General features: G+C 39.6%; 1 long non-coding RNA gene across 9 annotated transcripts in view; it reads right to left on the minus strand.

The window, feature by feature from the left end:
* Window positions 1–16,935, minus strand: part of LOC141574748 (uncharacterized) — a 945,654-nt gene that overhangs the window by 378,071 nt on the left and 550,648 nt on the right. The gene's annotated exons all lie outside the window — the stretch shown is intronic.

Below are 16,935 nucleotides of genomic sequence, written 5' to 3' on the forward strand. Positions count from 1 at the left end.
CCCTTTGCGGACCCTGCCACCCCAAGTGGTACTCGTACCTTAATATTTCCTTGCAGGTAAGGAAAGCTGTAGCTTTGAATTTAAAGATCCTTCCTGTCTTTTGGGAAAGAAAAAATAAACACACAAAATGGGAGTAAAGTTTTGCAAATCACATCTCCGACAATGGATTTGCATCTAGAATATTTAAATATAATATAGAGAGGACACATTCAACTCAAAAATGAAAAGACAAAAATATCAACTAAAAAAATGGACAAAGAATCTGAATAGACATATCTCCAAAGAAGATGTGCAAATGGCCAATGAGCACATGAAAAGATGCTCAACATCATGAGCCATCAGGTAAGTGAAAAGCAAAACCAGAATGAGATACTCACCAGGATGGCTTGAATAAAAAGACAGACAACAAGTTTCAGTGAGAATGTAGAAAAATGGGAACTCTCATACAATGCTTTTGGGAATTAAAATGCTGTAGCCACTTTGGAAAACAGCCTGGCAGTTGCTCAAATAGTTAAACAGAGACTTATCACTGACTCAGCAGTTTCACTCCTAGGTTTGTATTCAAGGTAAATGAAAACATAGGCCCACACCAACTTTTACAGAAATGTTATAGTAGCATTATTTATGATAGCCAAAAAGTGGAAACAATGCAAATACCCATAAGCTGATGAATAAACAACAAATTAAACTAGTATATCCATACAATGGGGTATTGTTCAACAATGAAAAGGAAGTGTGATAAATGTGACAACATGGTTGATTCTTAAAAGCATTCTTCTAAGTGAAATGAGCAAGTCAAGGATTGCATGTAGCTATGTAGGCCCACTAGGTATACTATTTCATTTATCCATTCAGTAAACACATAAAAGGACATTATTTTCCCCATTTTTACAAATGTGGTATTTTTCTTTCTCTTTCTGGCTTACCTCACTTAGAATGACATTCTCCAGGGACGTCCATGTTGCTGCAAATGGCGTTATGTTGTCGTTTCTTACGGCTGAAGAGTGCAAATGTGCAAAGAGGTTCAAAGAGAATAGGTAACTTCCTAACATAATTTAATTTGGGAGACCAAGGATTCAAACACAGATACATCTGATGACCAGCTCTTTGTTCCTTACTTCATACTATGTTTTCACTCAAGCCTGTCAGTTCCCTACACTTTGAAATGAAAACGTAAGTATTAATCATGTTCTGTTGTGAACTTTATAGGTAACATGCCAAGCATACTGTGGTTTTAACAGATCTCAAGGAAGTCCTGGATCCCAGAGCAACTGCTTTCTCTGTCTCTGGTTAATTTCCCACAATGTCACAATGTCAGAGTTGTCTATAGTCTCTTATCTCACTTCCTCACCCTTCTATATTTTTCTAACCAGTTTAATCTGACTTATATCCCCAGTACTTCACTGGAATTATCCTTGTTAACATAACCAATCACACACATATTTCTAAACCTATCTATTTTTTTCTTCTTGTTGTTATTTGATAAAACAGTATTCAATCCTGTTGAAAACCAGTATTCCCATCCCACTAAGTTATTTTTGGATATTGGCAAAGTTAATGTGGGGAGGCAGAAGACCCAGATGTGCCAGCACAGTACTAAAAGAGAGCAAAGTTGGAGTACTGATACCACCAGACTTCAAGCCTTACTATATAAAGCTACAGCCATGAAGGAAGTGTGGTTTTGGCAAAAGAACAGACAAATAGATCAATGGAACAGAACAGAGAGCCCAGAAATAGACCCACATAAATATAGAAATCTTCAATAAAGCAGTAAATGCAGTACAATGAAGAAAATATAGTCTTTTCAACTGCATATCCACATGCAAAAAATGAATTTACATGAGAAAAAGTACTTGCAAACCATGTATCTGATAAAGAGTTAATAACAAAAATATGTAAGAAACTCATATAACTCAGTAACAAAAAACCAATAATCCAATTTAAAAATATGCAAAAGGACCTGAGAAGGTATTTTTCCAAAGAAGATATACAAATGACCAACAGATACCTGCACAGATGCTCAACATCACTAATCATTAGGAAAATGCAAATCCAAATCATGGTAAGATATCACCTCATCTCTTTGAGAATGGCAAGCATCAGAAGACAAGGATAACAAATGCTGGTGAGGATGTGGAGAAAAGGAACCTTGTGCACTATCGTGGTGTTGTAAAATGGCACAGCCACTTTGGAAAACAGTACAAAGTTTCCTCAAAAAATTAAAAACAAATCAACCACGGAAGATGGCGGAGTAGAAGGACGCTTGCAGGTCACCCTCTCCCACAAATACACCAAGACCCACATCTACAGACCCACTCAGCCAACCAGAGCACCTGTGGAACTCCGACAGAACATCGCCCTCTTCAAAAGATAAAGACGCCAAAAATCTGGTAGGAGAAAAGGAAAAAAGAAAGAACAAAAGGCAAAGCAGCGCGGGACGGGTCCCGCGGGGAGGGAGCGGCAAAGGAGGACTGGCGCTCGCTCGCTGGGTCTCCCCTCTCCAACTGAGAGGCCAGCGGGACGGAGGGGGAGCCTTCGAGGCTCGGATCTGTACAGAGCAGCCCTTGACTAACAGAACTAAGTTAAACGGGCACAGAGCGTCCCCCCGACACCCAGCCTGAGACGCGGGCCGGCAGCGGCGGGCAGGGCCAGGCTGCACAAGCCGGGCGGAGGACGGGGGCGGCTGCACGGAGGCAGCCCCGGGGAAACGCAAGGGGCTGCGCGCCATGGCTGTGGGTGCACAGGGCAGAACAACCTGGGCCCTCCATAAAACAGCAAGGTTGATGTGCTCTCGGGGGAAGGGTGCACACCCCCATCTCTGAAAACCCGCGGAAAGTTTTCGGGGGAAGAGAGGCGGGCTCAGGCACAGCCGCCATATCCTCCGCGCTGAGCACTCAGGCGGGGGCGGGGGCGAAACCTGCATCCGCACCGAAGGGCTTAGCAGCCTCAAAGGCCAGACTGAGACTGGCCTGCAGCCCGGGGCAGACAGGATCCTTCCATCCTGGTCCCTCAGACAACTTGCTCCACGAAGACAAACAAGGAGCTGGGTTCTGGCTCGGAGCAGGGACAGGGCTGTCCCTCGGTCTTCCCGGAGCCCACCTGCGGAGCGCCGACCAGGGCGGAGCGCGCAGCCGCACAGAGAGCGGAGCTACCGGCGGCGGCGCAGGTAGAGCGAGAGCGGCCCCCCGCCTTTCCGGCAGGAACACAGCCCCTGACCGAGGTGCTGGGAGGGGGCACGACCCGCCCTCCTACTTGGCCAGTCTGCAACATCTGACTGCGGCATCCGGAGGGGCAGCGACCCGCCCGCCCACAGCAGAGAGCTGCACCTGACCCAGTGTTAGGAGGAGGCGCGATCTGCTTGCCGACAGGTGCTGGGAGCAGCACAGAAGAGGGCGCCAACGGAGGGCCTCTGAAAACAGCAAGCTGAGCTTCCAAAACAGGACGAAGACAGAAAGACTTCACATCAAAAGCACACAGACTCCAGGAGAACAACGACAAACCACCCCCCCCCCTTTTTTTTTTAAATCTGTTTTTACCTGTTCTATTTTCTATTACTCTCTTAATCTTTACTTCTTAATTCATTTCTATTTCTCTTGGGTTTTGATGTCCTGCTATTGATTAGACACAGGTTTCAAATACATCTATTCATCTCCCCCCCCCCCTTTTTTTAAAGGTTTCAAAAGGACGTCTCAACCCGATTAATACTCTGCTTCAACTCACTCTTCTATTATTCATTATACACTGTTTTCAAACCCTCTTTCTCCCTTCTTTTAAAATTCTTTCTCTCTCTCTCTTATTTTTTTTTTTCTTTTTCTCCTAAGTTCTATTCCTAAATAGGCATCAGATAGATAAAATCCTTAAGGACCAAAATAAACAACTGATACTCCATAAACCACACTGCCAAAGAGGTATGAGCAAGATGAAGAAGCAGAAAAACCTTTCCCAATTAAAAGAACAAGAGAAATCCCCTGAAAGAAAGATCAACGAAATAGACATCGATAGCCTACTAGATCAAGATTTCAAAAAAGAAGTGATCGAATTGCTGAAGGAATTAAAAGAGATAGTGTTTAGAGATATAAAATATGTCAAAAATGAAATCGAAGCTATAAAGAAGAGCCAGGTAGAATGGTTAAACTCATTGACAGAGATGAGGAATGATCTAATAGCTGTGCAAAGCCAACTAGATAATGCAGAGGAACGAATTAGTGATCTAGAAGACAGGGCAATACAAAGCACCCATTCAGAAGAACTACAAGAGAAGCAAATAAAAAATAATGAAAATAGCATAAGGGACCTATGGGATAATATAAAGCGTCCCAATCTTCGCATAATAGGGGTCCCAGAAGGAGAAGAAAGATCAAAGGGGATTGAAAAGGTTTTTGAAGAAATCATGACTGAAAACTTCCCAAACTTAAAGAAGGAATCAGATATCCAAGTACAGGAAGCTCAGAGGGTCCCAAACAGGAAGAACCCAAATAGACCCACACCAAGACATATCATAATCAAGATGGCCAGAGTCAAGGATAAAGAAATTATTCTAAAGGCAGCAAGAGAAAAGCAAAGAGTAAGTTACAAGGGAACCCCCATAAGGCTCTCAGCTGATTTCTCTACACAAACACTACAGGCCAGAAGGAAGTGGCAAGATATATTCAAAGTCCTGAATGAAAAAAAGATGCAGCCTAGGATCCTTTATCCAGCAAGGCTATCCTTGAGGATAGAAGGATAAATAAAGAGTTTCACAGACAAAAAAAAGCTGCAGGAGTTTAGCAACACTAAACCCATGCTAAAAGAAATATTGAAAGGGCTATTCTAAATAGAAAAGCAGCAGGATGCTACAGAAATGAGAAACACACAACTGGAAAGGTGACAACTCATGAATTACAAATAAAGTAAACATGAAATTATAAAAGAAGACATACAAATCACTGAGAGTGGGAGAGGGAGGCAGGGAAATATAGAATATTTTTTTTCTTTCTTTTTAAAATTTTTTTAACAGTAGGATGGGTTTGAGATCATGTTACTATCAGTTTAATAAAAACAGTTATAGTAATGGGTTGATAGATTTACAAAAAAGGGTAACCACAAGCCAAAAATTTACAAAGGAGTCATAAAAAGTAAATAAAATCCATGATAATACAAAGGAAAATTACCAAACCACAAAAGGAAGAAGAAAGGAACAAAGAGGACATACCAATTCAACTGCAAAGATAAGTTCAAAATGGCAATAAACACACGTCTATCATTAATTACTGTAAATGTTAATGGACTAAATGCTCCAGTCAAAAGACACAGAGTGGCAGACTGGATAATAAAGCAAGAACCTTCAATATGCTGCATACAAGAGACCCACTTTAGGGAGAAGGACACATATAGATTGAGAGTGAAAGGATGGAAAAGGATATTCCATGCAAATGGAAAAGCCAAAAAAGCAGGTGTTGCAGTACTGATTTCAGAGAAAATAGACTTTAAAACAAAGGCCATAAAGAAAGATAAAGAAGGACATTTTATAATGATTAAAGGAGTGATACAAGATGAGGATACTACACTCGTTAATATATATGCACCCAATATAGGAGCACCTAAGTACATACAAGAATTACTAACAGAGATAAAGGGGGATATTGATGGGAATACAATCATAGTTGGAGATTTTAACACTGCATTAACATCACTAGACAGATCTTCCAGACAGAAAATAAACAAGGCAACAGAGAAATTAAATACTACAATAGAAAAACTAGATTTGGTGGATATTTTCAGAGCATTACACCCCCCAAAAATAGGATATACATTCTTTTCAAGTGCACATGGAACATTTTCCAGGATCGATCATGTACTTGGGCACAAAAGAAACCTCAACAATTTTAAGAAGATAGAAATTATCTCAAGCATCTTTACTGACCACAATGCCATGAAACTGGAAATCAACAACAGAGAAACAAAGGAGAAAAAAAGGAAAGCATGGAGATTAAACAATATGTTATTGAAAAAACAATGGATCAATGAGGAAATCAAAGCTGAAATTAAAAAATACCTTGAGACAAATGATAATGAAAGCACAACCACTCAAAACCTATGGGACACAGCAAAGGCAGTGCTAAGAGGGAAGTTTATAGCAATACAGGCCTTCCTCAAAAAAGAAGAACAATCTCAAATAAACAATTTAACCCACCACCTGAATGAATCAGAAAAAGAAGAACAAAAAGCCCCAAAAAGCAGCAGAAGGAAGGAAATAATAAAGACCAGAGAGGAATTAAATACAATAGAGATTAACAAGACCATAGAAAAAATCAACCAAACCAAAAGCTGGTTTTTTGAAAAAGTAAATAAAATCGACAAACCTCTGGCCAAACTCACAAAGAAGAAAAAAGAGAGAGCACAAATTAGCAAAATAAGAAAGGAAAATGGAGAAATTACAACAAACAAAATAGAAATACAGAATATCATACGAGAATATTATGAAAAACTATATGGAACCAAACTGGATAACCTAGAGGAGATGGACAAGTTTCTGGAAACATACTGTCCACCAAAACTGAATCAAGAAGAATCTGAACGCTTGAACAATCCGATCACTAGAAAGGAAATAGAAATAGCAATTAAAAACCTCCCTACAAATAAAAGTCCAGGACCGGACAGCTTCACCGGGGAATTCTACCAAACATACAAAGAAGAACTCATACCAGTCCTTCTCAAACTCTTCCAGACGATTGAAAAGGAGGGAATACTCCCAAACTCATTCTATGAAGCCACCATCACCCTGATACCAAAACCAGGCAAAGACACTACAAAAAAAGAGAATTATAGGCCAATATCACTGATGAACATAGACGCCAAAATCCTCACCAAAATTTTAGCAAATAGAATCCAACAACACATAAAAAAGATTATACATCATGACCAAGTGGGGTTCATCCCAGGGACACAAGGCTGGTTCAACATACGCAAATCAATCAGTGTAATACATCACATCAACAAGAGAAAGGACAAAAACCACATGATCATCTCAATCGATGCAGAAAAAGCATTTGATAAAATTCAACACCCATTTATGATAAAAACTCTCGCCAAAGTGGGTATAGAGGGAACATATCTCAACATAATAAAAGCTATATATGACAAACATTACAGCCAGCATAGTACTCAACAGTGAAAAACTCAAAAGCTTCCCACTAAAATCTGGGACAAGACAAGGATGCCCACTATCACCACTCCTATTCAACATAGTCCTGGAAGTCCTAGCCACAGCAGTCAGGCAAGAGAAAGAAATAAAAGGGATCCAAATTGGAAAAGAAGAGGTAAAAGTGTCATTATATGCTGATGACATGTTACTATATATAGAAAACCCTAAAAGGTCCACACAAAAGCTACTAGAGCTGATAGAAGAATTCAGCAAGGTAGCAGGTTACAAAATTAACGTTCAAAAATCAGTTGCATTTCTTTACACTAACGATAAATCAACAGAAGAAGAAAGTAAAGAAACAATCCCCTTTAAAATAGCACCCAAAGTAATAAAATATCTGGGAATAAATCTAACCAAGGAGGTGAAAGAATTATACACAGAAAACTATAAACCATTGATGAAGGAAATTAAAGAAGACTTTAAAAAATGGAAAGATATCCCATGCTCTTGGATTGGAAGAATCAATATTGTTAAAATGGTCACACTGCCCAAGGCAATCTACAGATTTAATGCAATCCCTATCCAATTACCCAGGACATATTTCACAGAACTAGAAAAAATCATAATAAAATTCATATGGAACCATCAAAGACCTAGAATTGCCAAAGCATTACTGAAGAGAAAGAAAGAGGCTGGAGGAATAACTCTCCCAGACTTCAGACAATACTATAGAGCTACAGTCATCAAGACAGCATGGTATTGGTACCAAAACAGACATATAGACCAATGGAACAGAATAGAGAGCCCAGAAATGAACCCACAAACTTTTGGTCAACTCATCTTTGACAAAGAAGGCAAGAAAATACATTGGAATAAAGACAGTCTCTTCAGCAAATGGTGTTGGGAAAACTGGACAGCAGCATGTAAAACAATGAAGCTAGAACACTCCCTTACACCATATACAAAAATCAACTCAAAATGGATTAAAGACTTAAACATAAGACAAGACACAATAAACCTCCTAGAGGAAAACATAGGCAAAACATTATCTGACATACATTTCAAAAATTTTCTCCTAGAAGAAATAAAAGCAAGAATAAACAAATGGGACCTAAGGAAACTTACAAGCTTCTGCACAGCAAAGGAAACCAGAAGTAAAACAAGAAGAAAACCTACGGAATGGGAGAAAATTTTTGCAAATGAAACCGACAAAGGCTTGATCTCCAGAATATATAAGCAGCTCATACGACTCAATAAGAAAAAGTAAACAACCCAATCCAAAAATGGGCAGAAGACCTAAACAAGCAATTCTCCAAGGAAGACATACAAATGATCAAAAAGCACATGAAAAAATGCTCCATATCACTAATTATCAGAGAAATGCAAATCAAAACTACAATGAGGTATCACCTCACACCAGTCAGAATGGCCATCATTCAAAAATCCACAAATGACAAATGCTGGAGAGGCTGTGGATAAAGGGGAACCTTCCTACACTGCTGGTGGGAATGCAGTTTGGTGCAGCCACTATGGAAAACAGTGTGGAGATTCCTCAAAAGACTAGGAATAGACTTACCATATGACCCAGGAATCCCACTCCTGGGCTTGTATCCAGAAGGAAATCTACTTCAGGATGACACCTGCACCCCAATGTTCATAGCAGCACTATTTACAATAGCCAAAACATAGAAACAGCCTAAATGTCCATCAACAGGTGACTGGATAAAGAAGAGGTGGTATATTTATACAATGGAATACTATTCAGCCATAAAAACCGACAACATAATGCCATTTGCAGCAACATGGATGCTCCTGGAGAATGTCATTCTAAGTGAAGTAAGCCAGAAAGAGAAAGAAAAATACCATATGAGATCGCTCATATGTGGAATCTAAAAAACAAAAACAAAAACAAACAAACAAAAACAAAGCGTAAATAAAGGACAGAAATAGACTCACAGATAGAGAATACAGACTTGTGGTTACCAGGGGGGTGGAGGGTGGGAAGGGATAGACTGGGATTTCAAAATTGTAGAATAGACTACACTGTATAGCACAGGGAAATATACACAAAATGTTATGATAACTCACAGAGAAAAAAATGTGACAATGAGTGTGTATATGTCCATGAATAACTGAAAAATTGTGCTGAATGCTGGAATTTGACACAACATTGTAAAATGATTATAAATCAATAAAAAATGTTAAAAAAAAAATCAACCACATGATCCAGCAATTCCACTTCCGGGAATGTATCTGAATTAAAAAAAAAATGCTATGATAAGGTATCTGCACTCCCATGTTCATAGCAGCACTAATTACAATGGCCAAGACATGGAAACGACCTAACTGTCCAGAAGAATGGATATAGAAATTTGAGATATATATAAAGTAAAACATTACCCATCCATAGAAAAAGAGAGAATCCTGCCATTGTAACAACATGAATGGATCTTGAGGTCATTAGGCTAAGAGAAATAAGTCAGACATACAACTGAATCACTTTGCTCTGTACACCTGAAACTAACACAATATTGTAAACTAACTACATTTTAGTCTACAAAATAGATCATAGACTTAAATGTAAAATGAAAAACTGTAAGAAGCCTAGAGGATAACATAGGAGAAAAACCTATCTGACCTTGAGTATGGCAATGATTTATTAGAGACAACGCCTAAAGTATGATCCATGAAAGAAACAACAGGCCAGCTGGACTTCATTAAAATTCAAAGCTTCTACTCAGTGAAAGACAATGTCAAAAGAATGAGAAGACAATCCACAAACTGGAAGAAAATATTTACAAAAGACACATCTGAAGAAGAACTATTATCTAAATTATACAGAAAATTCTTAAAACTCAACAACAACAACAACAAAAAAAATCCAAAAATCTCAATTTAAAAAGTGGTTCAAAGACTTTAACAGGTACTTCACCAAAGAAGATATACAGATGGCAAATAAGCATATGAAAATACCCTCCACGTCACATGTCATCAGAGAAATGCAAATGGAAAGAACAATGACACACCACTGCCCAACTATCAGAACGACCCAAAGCCGGAACAGCAGCACCAAACGCTAACAAGGATGTGGAGAAACAGCAACTCTCATTCGCAGCTGGTGGAAGTAAGTAATGGTGCAGCCACGTTCGAAGACAGTTGGGCGGTTTCTTAAAAAAACTAAACACTCTTACCATATGATACAGTAATTACATACCTTGGTATTTACCCAAAGAAGTAGAAAATTCCTGTCTACACAAAAATCTACATGAGATATTTACAGCGGCTTTATTCAGAATTGCCCAAATCTGGAAGCGACCAAGATGCCCTTCAGTAGCTAAAGGAATAAATGTTCTCAGTACTAGAAAGACAAGAGCTATCAAGCCATGAAACTTGAGAGGAAACTTAAGTGCAAATTACCAAGTCAAAGAGGCCAAGCTGAAAAGGCTGGATGTTGTATGATTCCAACTATATGACTTTTCAAAAAAGGTAAAACTATGGAGACAGTAGAAAGATCAGTTGTTGCCTGGGGGCCGGAGGTAGTGAGGGAGGGATGAATAAGCCGAGCACAGGGGACTTTTATGGAAATGAAAAATACTCTGTGTGCCATCATCAGGATGCATACATGCAACTATACATTTCTCTAAACTCATAGAATGTTCACCAACAAGAGCGAACCTTAATGCAAATATGGGCTTTGGGTAATTATGATTTGTCGACCATCGTCCATGGTAACGTGTGTGCCACTCTGGAGAGTGATGCTGATAATGGGGCAGGCGACGCAGGTGTGGGGGCAGAAGGCAGACGGGGTATTTCTGTTCCTTCCTGTCACTTTGGCTGTGAACCTAAAACTGCTCTAAAAATATGAAGTCCTTTGGGGAAAAAAGCCTCCTCCTGGAACTTTATGGTTCCAATTTCTCTAATTTTTTTCTGCTCCACTGTTCATTCCTGTTCTGTATTCTTTGCAGGTTCTCCCTCTTATACCTGAACTTCAAACACAGGCATTTCTTAGGGATCAGTCTTAGCTTTGTCCTCATTGTCACTGTGGGATACACTCTGCCAGTAGTTACCCAGTGGTTTCCGTTACAGCCCCAGTGTTAACTAACATCCCCCTAAATGATGTCATTAGCCCCAAGTTCTCTTCTGAAGTCCCCATCTAAAATAACAACTACTTCCTGCAAAGTGGCTTTTGGATATCATGCTAGAACTTCGAATTTAAAAAGAAATCATTGTTGTCTTACCCCAAGTGCACTTTTCTTAATGTTCTGTATTTTATTTAAAGCAGTACCAACATATGTAACTATCCGCTCAAGCCAGAGTTTTGGGAACCGTCCTTGAATGATCTCTTTGCCATAATCTCTGATGATACACCACGGATCAGTCCACAATATGGACGTACACGATCATTAATCCATAATCCCTGGTACACCATGGATCAGTCAATAATATGACCACTTCTCACCATCTTCTCTGCCACCAACTTCTCCCACATTAAAGAGTCTCCTAACTCTTCTTCCTATTTCTGCACTTGCCAACACAGCACTCAGAGTGATCCTGTCACTTAGAATCTGTATGAGGAATTTGCTGAACCTGACATAACTTTAATTTTCTCATCTATAAAAAAATAATTACAGTATTCATGATAAGGGGCAATGATAACAGTAATATTTCAGATAACATGTGAAAAGGCACCTACTACAGAGGAAATAACTGTTATTACAGAGTAGCAAGATTTCCAACTTCACAGCAGATGAAAAACTGGGTCTGAAATCTCCACCCACTTTCAACTACGTAACTGTTGGCACCTTGCCGAAGTTGCTCCAAAATTCCAATTTATACATTCATAGATAATCACAGAATTTTCTATCAAATAGAATTGTCATAGGAATTAATTTTGCTAATGGATGTAAGTTGTAATTGATCAGAGCAGATGTTCAATAAATGTTATCAAACCTCAACACGAGTAAAAATAAAAGTAGAGTTTCTGGGAAGGGATGTGTAGCTCTGTGTGCGTTCTCCACTGGCCTAGAAAAATGACAGATTATTGTTCATTTTAAAATATATATTTATATGTATACATGTGCATATATTTTCATATATATGCATATATTTAAGAAATTTAAGTATTAACATAATAAAAGTAACTTCTAAGTACTTAATCTGAGTCAAACCCAGTATATATGATGTAAATGTACTGCTTAAACCTATTTTTAATTCCATCTTTCCCAACTGGGAATTCACAGCACGCTTCTAGTCCCTTGTATTCCATGTAAGTAGATAATCTAAAACTGTAATCAATACAATTTTATTTGTAGTATGAATTGGCTGCACATATGCAGACCTCATTAGTGACCAGTGTTCTCCTTAGAGACACAAACTGTTCAGCAAAACTCTCAAGTCTAAGAGAATTCGCTCTCATACGTAATTGTTTATATTGGAAAAACCGCACATAGCATAAAGGAGATAAATGCACTTACAAGTTGAAATATACATCTTTAAATAACACCTTAAAATTTCATTTGTAAAGGCTATAGAGTATAAATTGAATCTTTGCTGGGGAGTGGTGTTTTTTTCCGAGTTTCTGCTATCCTGGGACCTTAACAGTGCTTTTAAAAAATGTTTTTAGAGTGGTCCATGATTGATTACAACACATACCCCTGCTTAAGGAGAGCACGTGGTCAGTGAGACCTAAATATAAATCAAAATCCTATTCATGGGTAAGGAACTCATAAAGAACACATACAGGCTACTAATGGAATTTTATTAACCTATGTCAAAGAAGCCACTACAGATCCTAGGGGAATTCTAAATTTAAAGAGTTCAAAAGGTAGAGCAGGTCAGTCTGAGATGCAGAACATCATTTCTGGACAAAGTTTGTTTGCTTTAATATATATGAGATCTGCCCTGCAGAGTTAAAAATGGCAGTTGCAGCAATTTGATTAGAATTCAGGTTTCTTTTACGGGGCCTTTTCTTTCTCCACAGTTGGTCTCTGAGGTGTTGAGTAAAACTATACTTGAAATAATATAATCCCTGCAGATCCATATAGAAGAGTTTCTCCAGTTTCTGTAGCGTTTCTTGAAGGAAAGAAAATTGTGCTTCTGTTCCATTTGAGTCTTGGAGAGATTCTGAACTTCCGGGGAACTTAAATCTTTATAAACATGGCAGGGAGGCTGACGGACTGATACACTGTTGAAACTAGGTGCATGTGTGAGTCTAATACCAATTAATTATTTATTGCAAGAAATCTCATTTCAAGATGTCTGAGTAGCTATGGGCCGTCATACTTCATAATTCAGAGTCCAGTGTCTGTGCTCACCCATCATGGTCTTTCATTCATTCTTTTTTTTCCTGCCATCATCTGTTTATTTATCTTTTTACTGAAGTACAGTCAGTTTACAATGTTGTGTCAATTTCTGGGGTATCGCATCATGTTTCAGTCATACATGGACATACAAAACCTATGGAATGAGAGAAAATATTTGAAAATGATGTGGCTGTCAAGGGTTTAATTTCCAGAATATATAAGTAGCTCATACACCGTAATAACAACAAAACCAATCCAAAAATGGGCAGAAGACCTAAACAAGCAGTTCGCCAATGAAGACCTTCATTCTTACAGCAAACAGTAACGGTGTCCACTGTGTGCCATGCTCTGTGCTGGGCCTCAAAGATGCAGATGGTTCTTTCCAACAAGCAGTTCATCTTCGTCAAGTGGGAGGACTACAAGGTAAGTTTAGGATGGGAGTCTTCACAGGGTGTTTTAAGATGACAAAGGAAACAGATTAACAGATAACCAATAAAACTCAAACAGATAAAAATCAATGAGTAGCTATTAGCTGCAGTGCTCATAAAGAATGTAGTGGTATTTTAACTAAATTTTGAAAATGTTAATAACCCAATAGAGGAGGGAGGGACAGAACAGCATGGCACAGTGGAGAGTGGCCACTTTTCCCTTTGTTGCCTCTTCTGCAGATGGACTGTCTTCCAATTTGCTCCAGACATGTGTGCTTACTCTTGCCTCAGGGTCTTATGACCATCCTTCACCTTCCTCGGAATGACGACTCCCCTTTCACGCCTAGTTCACTGTTCCTCGTTATTTATAGCTTAGAATGTCTTGTATTTCCACAAGGATATCATTCTTTCCACCGCAGACCACATCAAGCACTCCCACTACAGGAGCTCTCCTGTTCTTCGTTACGTCACTTATCACATGTGTAATCACCTGGCTTCCTTATTTACCATCTTTTCTTCCTATATTGCAAACTCCTTGAAGAAACAGACTGTGATGATTTTGCTCTCTGCAGTATCCTCAACCCCTCGCAACCCCCCGGGTCACAAGAGATTCTCATTTAATGAATGCTGAATGAGGGGAGAAAAATGAACACTGGACTACTGAATAAAATAATAAATGAATTACTGATAAGAACAAAGAATGCGTAAGGAGAGTCAAATCTGAGGCTTCCGAAGAAAGGAAAGTTCAGAAAATTAAGATCTGAGGAATATCTTGGAAGCTAATTTGATTAATTAAATTTATTAATTAAAATCTAATCAGATATGTGATGACATTTATTTTTTAGAATGATCCCTTTGGCATAAGTACAAAGGATAGAACGGAAGCAAGGAGAATGAGAAACAAAGGGGCACCAGTGGGTGTGGATGAAAGAAGAAAGTGTCCGCAGTAACAGGGAAATAGAGGAGCTATCTCTTGACAGAGTGGAACCTTCCTGAGTGAAATCTGAAACTGGCCCCTGGAAGTCAAGGAGAGGTGGAAGCGAGAGGTAGACCCCTCCAGCCTGGTAGGTGGTGGGTTTAATAAGCAAGGGAACTTCCTTACAAGGCTCGTCTTGAACGTCACAGGACAGGATCTCCTCATGTGCCCACCAGAAACTTACAAGTTTATACAGAGTCCTTAGCTGGGTTCAGTCACATTACCATCTGGATGGTCCAATAACACAGCGCTCTCTCAAGGCCGTGCCCTAGGAAATGGCTCCCACTGTTGGAAGACCGGGCAGAAGTACGCTACGAGGACGGGGCAGAGCTACTGCCCAAGGTCGGCCCCGAGATCACATCCTCTCTGTGGCCCCCTGCACCAGTGATTTTGAGTAATAAATACTAAGGAAATGGAGAGAAAGGAGGGGGTTTTGTTCGGGATTTTTGAGCTGAGGTAAATGTTGGCTCCAGTCACAAAAGAAAGAAATACAGGACAAGAAGCATAGTGGGCAGAAAAGATGGCAAATTCAGGGGTATGCACTCTGAGTAAGAAGAATCAAGGAACGCCTTGGCAGGGATGCGCGGGTTCGAGCTAGAGCTCAGAAGGTCTCGTAGGCACTGGGATGACGTCATCCAGGGAAGAGGGAGGGCGGGAGGAGTTCCAAAGACAGAGCCCTTGGGCAACTCATATCTTAAGAACTGAGCTCAGCAGTTGTAATTTATTAAAGTAAGAGGTTGTCCATAGAGATAAAATCAATATTTTAATTATATAAAAGAATATAATCTTAATAAGGAAAAATACATTAAATTCCAAGAGTAATCAAAATAAGATGTTATGAAAACACCAGCATCCATTAAATGACACTACAGTCTTTTTCACATTTCCTAATTCCTTCTACTATATTTATTCATTTACTCCTTTACGTAATATACCTGTATTAGAAGCCTGCTATGAACAAGGCATTTTTGTGGGTGATGAGAACACATCAACTAAGAAAAAAAGAGTCCCTGTCCTCAGGGAACTTCCATCGTGGTCAGTGGTTTGTTTTTTTTATTGTGGGCCACATGGCAATATGATACCTGTTCCCACAGCAACTGATTTCTCACCCCTTTACCTGAGATGTGTAATGACTAGACATCTCTTTAAAACATCTACCATGATTTTCCCAAAATGCGCTCTCAGGCTAGGACTGCACTCTGAAATGAGTCTGCTGGTCTACCTCTCTTCAAACCAGTCACTCTCAGGATGGTCTTGCTGACTGACACCACTTGCTTACTTGAATCAGAAAAATTCTTAGAGGCCAAGCGCTGAAACCTGATGGCCTTTGCCATCAAGCGGCACCCCATGGGCAATGTTCTTCAACCTGCTTGACATGAGCTAACGAGGGAGTTATTCAACACACATTCCATAGTCACTTCCACAATGGGATCTCATTTGTCCCAATCATACATACGTAAAAGAAAAATAAAAGCGTTAAAAGATTCTCCACGAATCTGCTAGACAAGCCAATATGGAAAGTGACTATCTAGGTGTGGTGCTATTGAGAAGACTTTTTTATCGATGTATTTCTGCATAGTTAGAGCTTTCTCAGAAAATGTTACCGAAACTTGGGACCTGGGCTAAAAATGACAACAAAAACAACAACAAGAAAAACAAGCCTGGAAGTTAAGCTACAGACTGGAAGCACCCCAGAGAGATGTGCCTCCGGGAAATACATGCGTATATTTCAAGAAGGATGAGACTTGAGACCGTAAGAGCATCCCCTACTTCGCAAAGTTGGAGACACTACTCTTAATTTCCTCCACGAGAAATTCATTTACATTCCCAAGAGTGATGAACCAGCACCTTCCCTACTATCTCTCCAAGGTGACCCAGGGGAGCAGGAACAGCTGCCCCCTTTCCTGTGAATGCTGGGGCTCACTTTGGGGGCTCCTCCCATACAGTGGCCCCCACCACATACAGGATCACATCTGGTTCTCACAGCACCGCCCCAAGGATAAGAATGTGGGCAAAGGGAAGCTGTAACAGTTATTGTTTGCTTTAAGTAAAGAGTGAGCTGCTCTGTTCCAGAAACCTCATGTTGACATTCAGGATAATACTAAC

This window comes from Camelus bactrianus, chromosome 23 (genome assembly GCF_048773025.1).
Source record: "Camelus bactrianus isolate YW-2024 breed Bactrian camel chromosome 23, ASM4877302v1, whole genome shotgun sequence".
Lineage (NCBI taxonomy): Eukaryota > Metazoa > Chordata > Mammalia > Artiodactyla > Camelidae > Camelus > Camelus bactrianus.